Source organism: Motacilla alba, chromosome 4A, assembly GCF_015832195.1.
Source record: "Motacilla alba alba isolate MOTALB_02 chromosome 4A, Motacilla_alba_V1.0_pri, whole genome shotgun sequence".
NCBI lineage: Eukaryota > Metazoa > Chordata > Aves > Passeriformes > Motacillidae > Motacilla > Motacilla alba.
The window spans coordinates 9,936,067-9,945,032 of record NC_052045.1 but is presented as its reverse complement, the minus strand read 5'-3'; positions in this window follow the sequence as shown (position 1 = coordinate 9,945,032).

Below are 8,966 nucleotides of genomic sequence, written 5' to 3'. Positions count from 1 at the left end.
TGGTCTCACAGGGCAAGGACTCCTCTTCCAGAGTAGCAAAAGAAAACCTTGGGTGACAAACTGACCAAACCCCCACGCCCTGTCTCTCTGCACTGTCGGTGGGAAGGAGGGAGGGCTTAGGAGAAGAAAAGGTGTTTTAAGGGCTTATTCTACTTCTCATTGTCCTCCTCTGATTTTGTCAGTAATAAATTCACTTTATACCTCTAAGCTGAGCCTGTTTTGCCCTTGGAGTGTTTTTATCTCAGTCCTTATCTCAGCTTATGAACCCTTACTTAATTATTTTTCCCCTCTCTTCTGCCCAGCGGTGGCAGGGGAGGGTGAGGGAGTGGCTGTTGTGGATGTCTGGTGCTCAGCCAGTGTCAAACCACAACATGATCTTAGAGATATTTCCCAACCTAAATAATTCAATGGCTTAATGTTCCCTGGCACACAGGGAACGGGGTCCAGCACTCATGGCCCCTCAGCCCAGCAGAGGTAGAGCTGGAGGCTGTCAGGGACAGAAAACACTATTGTGCCCAACTGGAAAGACTTGACCTGGGGACTGGAGGTGTTTGACTAAATCAGTTTTTAAAATCATTCACTTACTTCTTTAAAGGGAGGGCACTGCTGCCCAGCACACTGGAAATGCACAAGGCTCTTGTTTCCACCCAGGTCTCAGCTCTTGCCCACGGGTTGTGGGATTGGAGCCATCTGCAACCACTGCCCCATCCCAGTGCCCAGGGACTCCCTGGAGACCTCCCTGGAATGGCTCTGTGAACACAGGGACCCAAACTGGCCACGCTCACTCACAGGAGCAGCTGTACCCATAGATCCTGCAACACCAGCAAACCCTTTTCCAGCATGGAGAAAGGCTGAGTGTTCCTCTGTGGGATCCCACAGAGCTGGGGGCTGGGAGCCTGGAGAGGAGCCAGAGCCCATCACAGACCTTGGAACTGCTTTTCTCTCACCCACTGGGGTTTGAACCAAGACCTACAAGACGTGAGTCAGGGCCTCTCGTTCATCTGATGCACACAGGATGATGAACGTGATGAATGAGATTCAAAAAGCTGCAAGAGACCAACGGTGAGGAGCATTAGAGCCCCACTGCCAGGGGAAGCTGTCCTGCCACAGGGGCCCATTCTGTGCAGGAAGGAGCTGCCTTTCCTGCCTCACCTACCTGAGCAGGGCTTCTGCCAACTCAGCATCACCAAGCAGGTTTATGCAGAGCTTTCTGCCTTCTGTGGCTTCCCAACTTCCTTTCCATTTTAGTGACTTCAGAATTTCCACCCAACACTTAAGTTTCCTTCAAAGCCCAGGTTTTTAGAGCAGCACCAGCAGCTTCCTCCTCAATCACATCTCTCTCCACTTGCTGGCAGGTCCATTTTCCTTAATGGCTTGTTTTCCCAGGACATGCGTGGGTCCACCTAACCAACAAATAACCAGCTTGACTGCTATTAACAAATTTCCCTGTTTTCCTCTCTCTTTTAATTTCCTAATCTTTGTCTCATTTGATTCCCATTCCTCTTATCCCCTCTCAGTCTGTTCCCCAAAACTCAATTACAGAAGAGACACCCCAGCTCACCACACGATGTCACAGCTCCTCTCACACTGGGTTTTTAGGTGGATGTCCTGTACAACTCATAGCTGTCCTCACCCTCATTTATGGATGGAAGGCAAACACAGAGCTCCGCCGTGTGGCAGAGAAAGAGCAGAAGGGAGTCCAAAGGCTCCTAAATGAAGCAAGCCAATTGGTATTGTCCACCTTCCCTCAAGCCATTTCCTGCCCTGCTGTCCCAAGGCTGTGCAGCTCTGGCACACCCTGCCTGTGAGCTAGGTGGGCTCCCAGAAGTTGGGAAGGCAGTGAGAGGGCTGTAGCATCTCCTCCTGCCTATGGAGAGCACTCAGTACCACTGTGTGATGCAGTTTGTAGGGATGTGCCCTAATGTTGTGAAATTTCAACTTCTGTGTTCTGCTGTGCTATTCAGATGTATGTAGAAACTTTCCAAGTGGAATTCTGATTTTAATTTGCACATTAACTTCTCAAAGTTGCAGAAAGTGGTCTTTTGTGATAGAATGAAGGAAATCATAGGAAATTACAATTTAGATGGGAGGCTCCATGTGGCCTTTAACAGTGCAGCAGGGAATCACAGATTTCACCACTGTTGAAAGATACTGTAATGATTTTCTGTTCAATGGCTTGGACACCAGCCTGGCACTGGAGAAGATGTGCGTACATCAGACACCTCAGCCACTCCCACAGCTCAGGCTTCTGTCGAGCAGTCACAGTGAGAGGATCAGGTTTTTGCTAAAACTCCACTGTGGAGTGAATTGAGCACCTGCTGAGCCAGTACCCAACCCTCTCCCCACACGAGACTCTGGGTGTTCACATCCACACTTCCCATCCAGAAACAGCTGTGAGCCAGGACAACACAAGATGTATGGCCCTACTGACAGCCCAGGAAAGTGTTTACAGAAGTTCAAACACTCCCCCCCCTCCATCTCTGCTGCACCCAGAGCACTGCAGAACCTTTACTGTGCTGCTGTGGGGAACTGCCCTGATCCACACAAAGAATTTGATGTCATGGGGTGTTGAGAACTCACCTCTGCAAAGCACTTCCAGCACGAGCCCCTCCAAGGTGGGGGACACTGTGCTGCAGTTTCCAGGAGGGCAATAAGGAGCAGTTTAAACCCTCCTACCCAAGGCTCTCCTGGGCCTGTTTCCCTGCTGATGGAAGGCACCCACTCCCCTGCTGCCCCAGCTCAGCAGCCACTCCCAATCCATCTCCAGTGAACTGCTGAACTCCTCCGGGGCTCCCCAGCCCTGAGCCCCTCCTTGGTACGAGCTCTGGAAACAAGAGAGCCCCCAGCTCAGCTGCACGGCCGTAACGCTCTGCACAGCGGCACTGAAGAGATGCAATAAAATGGATCCAGTTACACGAAGCACAAAAGGGAGGCAAAGAAAGCCAAGCCATCCAAGGTGGTCATTTCCTCAAGAAAGAAGAGGGTTTTGCTCCCATTTCCTCTAGCATTTACTTTATCACTCAAACAGTGCCTCACTGGTGGGAAGAAGAACCTGCAAAGTTTTAGTCTGGCTTAAAACAAACCCCTCTACAGAGCCAAGGAGACTTCAACTACCATCGAGAGGGTGGAGACAGAAACATTCATTATTTAATGGAAAGCATATCAAGTTTGATAGATCCTAAATTCCTTTTTAAATGACACTGATTAGTCCTAATTGGTGCAGGAGTTGGCATTACCTCAGCCCTGACATCCACTCAGGAGCTGAATACTTTGTCAAAGTCTAGTTGAAAACTATTCAAATTTTAAATAAAAATTGTGGGTTCTTCTTCTTTTCCTATGCCAAGAATATATTTGACAATTGTGCAAATGTTGAACGAGTCAAGAAATTGGAACCATTTGAGAAGAAATGTTTAAGGAAGGTAGTAAAATGTCAAGGACAGCACTCTGGTCAGGCTGCCAATTTCAAACCCAAGGCTGAAAAGAACTGATGAAGTTAATGGCTATTAATGAAATGATATAGCTGTGTATCTTCTATCATCAGCTACCTGGCACTAGCCCTGTCGTTTCCCATGTTACTGCTTTTATGCTTTACTGGTGTCCACAGGGTCTGTGGCTCCAAAGGCCAAGGTGGGTGCTCCCAGACACCACTGCCAGATGTCTGTCCTACAGCTAGGTCAGGCAGCCACAAAAGGAAGGGAAATAATCAGTATTTCCCAGACTAAAAAGCTCTGTCGCTGTGACAAATTCATTCAGAAGACAGACTAAAAGAAAAAGGAAATGCAGGGAAAATATGTAAAGTTGAATGACTGGCTTCTGTGGAACTGCCATCCCAAATTCCTGCTGAACAAACTCAGACTTTTAAATTGATTTTTCTTTTTAGCTGGAGGGCCACTGAGAGGACATGGTAAGACGTATCAGCAGAGAACACAATCCAGAAGATGTTAATACACTTTTTTTTGCTGATGATTCAAAGAGAACATCTTCATAAAGCCCCAGCTAGAGACCACTACTATGTGGTGAGGACCTCCCATTTTAATTATTATCTTGAGAGGGGCCCTACAGGAGAAAAGGGAGCAGCTCCTGGGATGGAAATGGAACAACCAGCTCACACAGCATTCATCCCCACTGATCCATAATGAAGTGTGGATTTGAAACAAGCCCAGATAGTTCCCCAGATACATCACAGTGAGAATATGGAATTTATACTGTAATTGGAGTCTCTTACGGGAGCCCTTCTGGTGGCCATGTATCCCTACAACACCAGGGAGACAAATCTGCTGTTGCAGGGGTCAAGCAGACATCTCTCAGGCTACTGCAGGACCCACACAGGGAGATAAAAGAGTAGCTGTACAGCATAAAGCACCACAACATCCACTTCTGGGCTATTTTGGGTGCTAGTATAAATTTAGCTACATCTACACTGCACTTAGGCCTGAACAAAAAGTATTCCCTCTTCCCCAAATTTCTGGCAAGTGAAGAATGTTGAAGCCTTCTCCAGGGAGCCCAGCATCACTCACCCGGCCTCTCTCCAGGGAGAAAAACAGCCATCCTCACCACAGCAACATTCCAGCACTTAAAACCTACTTTTAGATTACACATGTAAACCAGAGCATCTGTAAAGCACATCCTGACCCTACTGAAAAGTACAATCTGCTCTCAAATTTCTCTGAAAATTGAAACCACGCTAAAATGTCCTGGTTTATTTTTCTACTCTGTCAGGTCCTTCATTTCAGAGGCTCCTGTAATTTAATATTTTTCTTCCACATTAATATTTTTGTAAGACAGGGAACTCAGTCCATTTTTATAAATTAATTCCTGCTGACTCCTGAACTACTTCCATTTTGTTCATTAATGCAGAGGTGAACCCTCACCCTCTGCAGAGGGGAGGCTGGAGCACCCTGCAGAGCTGCTCTCAGGCAGGAACAGCATTCAGCCCTTCAAACTGCAAAGAGGCTCCAGGGACCAGGCAGACACCTGTGCACCCACACCCCTTCCAGTGTCCTGGGACAGCTCCCAGGGCCCCAGTGACACAGGGGAGATGAAGTCCCCAGACACAGTTCACAAAACACAGTGCGGAATTAATCCTCAGCCCTGCTCTCACCAAAACACCCCTGGAAGTATTCTTTAAGAAGGTTGCTCTCTTAATCACTATTATTCTTCTCTATGAAAGTCTTGTTAACCAAGTTTATTGTCACCCTGCTGTGGTTTTTCTGCTCTGAAAAAAGGATTGATTTTTTTGTTACTGCAAAGTTACAAAACCAGTTTTGCTTATTTATATGTTCTTGTAGAGATTTACTTTGTGAAGATCTGCAGGAACAAAGTGACAGGGGAATAGAAAGGGGGGGTGGGAATCCCCAGCCCTCCAAAAGAACATATCCCAGGGAGAAGACAACTGTGAACCAGGCATGGCAGCAACATTCCCATCAGGATGGCAGGTCAAATCCAGCCCCAAGAAGGCTGGGAGAGAGCAGGGACCAGGCTGTGCCAGCTGGATACAGGGCAGCCCCCAGCACTGGGGTCAGGCTCCTTCTGGCTGGGGCAAGTGATGGAGACAGGAACTGTGGCACAGGGTGCTCCACTGGGACAGGCACAGAACCCCTCTCCCATCCTACAACTCTACAATCTCACTAAAAAATATGTCTGGTTTGGATACAGTAACAAACATTTTGTTGCTTTTACAACATTTTGGATATCATAAAAAATGACCTGCAACTCTTCCTCAATCTGGTCGCAATTTCTTCTCCTGGCTGGAGACTAGGAGCTGTGATAAAAGTCTCAAGTTGTCTGCCAGTATGAAGCTTATCTTCACTTGGTAATCTGCTAGGTGTCAAGAACTATACTGAAATAGCATTAAAAAGCCTTGCTTGTCCAAAAATGATATCTATTAAAAAATACAATTGGGACCAAACATAACCAGAAAAACTCCTGTATTTTGAACAGTGACAGAAAAGAAATACCTGAATCTCCACCAAAGGTAGTAGCATCAGAAACAGAAATAATAGAAAGAATACCCAATGTTTGGACAAATCAAAGAGGCCAAATTCAATTAATAAGTTACCAGAAATTATCTACCCAGAGCTGGCTCTCATACAAAGCCAGGGAACTTTCTCCCTAAATGCTATGATACTAGAATGAAAACAGAATTAATTCTTTGACTTTGCAAAAGCTGCAAGGCATCCCTTATAAAATATACTGATTTGGGCTGCCTGTACTACTAACTTGAGCTTTACGTTGTGTAATTGCCAGACTTGTCCTTTGAAAACAGAGCCCTCTATAATCAGCTGTACCACAAACATCAGTTTATTTCATGATGTGTACCTGAGCCAAGACGTGGCTCACTTCGTCCAAATTCCTGTAACATGCACCCTCCATCACCTTAAAATTGTGTGGGGAAAGTCCCTCATCACAAGCACCATGGTTCTGAAATTCAGAAAATAATCATCCCTTTCAATCTTAAACAGATCAAGGAGGGTCCCCACTCCTCTTTCCCACCAAGTCTGACAGGGATGAGGAGTGTGCTGATGCATCAGATCTGTACTTTTATTCCTAGACCACAAAGCCTTGAAAGCCTTGACCCAAAATCAAGTTGGTTTATTTCTAACATTTTCCTGAAAAAAATTAATTATCTCACTCTGCAGGCAGGTGAGACATGACTGCATTTCCTGGCTCAGGCTGACCACACTAAGCAATTTTAAATTAAATTGGGGGAGTCATAAGGTGGATGACCCGGGGTTACAGGACTGGGAAGGCTGCTGACAGCTCGGTGATAATTGGAATGATAATTAATAATAATTAACTGCCATTTCAGAGACGGGCACCCCACGTGTCCGATACCATGCAGGAGGCAGAGCCTGAGGAGAAACCACGCGGTGGCCAGGCTGTCAGCCAGAGCCCAATGTGACAACTGGTCAGAGCATCTTTGCTCTCCAGATGTGAGTTACACCAGTGTGAATGACATCTGGAGCTGTCATCTGTGGGAATGTTTGTGGCTGGTACAACACCAGTCGTTATCCCCCCACAAGACTCACCCTGCCAAGTTACCACAGTTTTGATTATACATCACTGAGTGCTGTGGTTTGGCTCCTTGGAACACTCCACACCTGATTCATTTCTTATAAATGAATGAGAGATTAACAGCAAATCAAATTCAAAAAGAAAAGAAGACATTTGACTTTCCTTGTGAGTAGGGACTAAGAAAAAACTAAAAGACGTACACGTATTTTAAACTTTACTAATGGATCAAGTGGCCTGAATTGAACACTGTTAACTACAGAAGCAGCATGTGGAGAGAAAATGCTTCTAAACTGTCTAAATCCACAAAATCTGCAGCTCTGTCACAATCTGAGACAAATCAGTAGTGTGCCAGAACAAACACAAACAGCCTATTTCTCTTTGGCTAACTCGACACAATTCCCAGGAAAAGCCAACACAAACAGCTGATAATGCATCACTGGCAGCCTCTCTGCTCTACAGGGCACCCTTTCTTTCTGTCAGATCTACAAATCCGACCCAAGTGAGTTCTAACTATGCAGTTAAAAAAGTCAGTCTGAAGTAGAAGATGAAGCATGGCAAGGTTAAAAAAATAAATAAAGAAGAGAATTTGTAATGAAAGCAGCTTTAAATAGATCATGCGCTTCTTTTACTTCACAGCACTTCAGCAAGCTGCTTTCACCACACACAAGCTATCGATATGAGCAAGAATAAAAGGGTCCCTAACAAGGAAAACGACCGATAGTCCATATCCATAGATTTCTCCAGTTACAAACATTTACACAATAAGCCCTTAAATTGTAACACCATCAGTCCCTCAAACAGGATGGAACTGACAAGATACTGTTTTCACTGACAATGCCACTTCCCTAATCCACACTAGGTTTCACAGAGCACTTTGATTCTTGTCTGTAATGGAAGAATTCAGTTTAAAAAAAACACCCCAAGAAATCTGCTTTTCAAGATTTAGAAGATTATAAACTGGCAACAGAAATAATGGAAAGACAGCTTTTGTCAGTTGATACGTCAGAACAGTTGTGTAAAAGACAGCTCAGTGTTTTAAAATGAACAATAAAGAGCAGGCTAAATATAAGATAGGCCACATCTTTAAGTGCTTTTGTGCATGATATGAAAAACAAGTGGATGTGGTTTGCTTTTTTGCTTTTGGTGGAGTGCAGCAGTTTGAAAAGAAGAAAACAGAATTTAAGCCTGTGAAAAGAGTGCGTTGAAATAATAAGAGATGGGTGCATTTGTCGCTCAAAACTGTGGTTTAACTGCTTTTCACAAAGCAGCAGCCAACTGCAAGGCTTCCCTGATGGCAGTACAGCGTGGGAAACAGGCATCATGTGGAGCTCCTGGCCAGGACACAGGGGCTGCAGCTCTCCAGCAAGGAAACCCCAGCGCCGGGCAGCTCGGGATCAGAGCGGGGCTGAAGCCCTGAGCCAAGCCAGCCCTCCCACGAGCTGCAGGAACCACAGCACAGGGCTCACACCAACGTCCCACAGCCAGGGCCCCACAGATGGTACAGGGGATTGAGGGACAAAAGCTTAAGGGTAAAGGTACTGAACGAGCAGTCTAGAGAAGGACTAGAAGAGCACAAAGAGACCGTTCCTGCTAAATTTCTGAGGGATGATTCGAGCTGTACCCACAGCCCACCAGACTGGGAACAAGCTGCTGCTGTGTGCACTGATCTCTCACCTGCCATTACTCACCTCAACAAACAGGAAACTGTCTGCAAGCTCATTAATCCATTTTCCCAGGTCCTGTTGTATTACTTGAATGCTTTCACGAAGTAACTACCAACTTCACATCTCTCCTTCCCGATTTGAGATGTTGTAGGTCTCTAGAGGTTTTATTACTTTTATATTTTATTTTATTAGGTTCTTTTTAAATAGCTTTTCTGAAAGTGCAGAATTCAAGCTGTTATCAGCTGAAAACAACTTTCACTTTTCAAGCTGGCAACTGCAGCTTCTTCT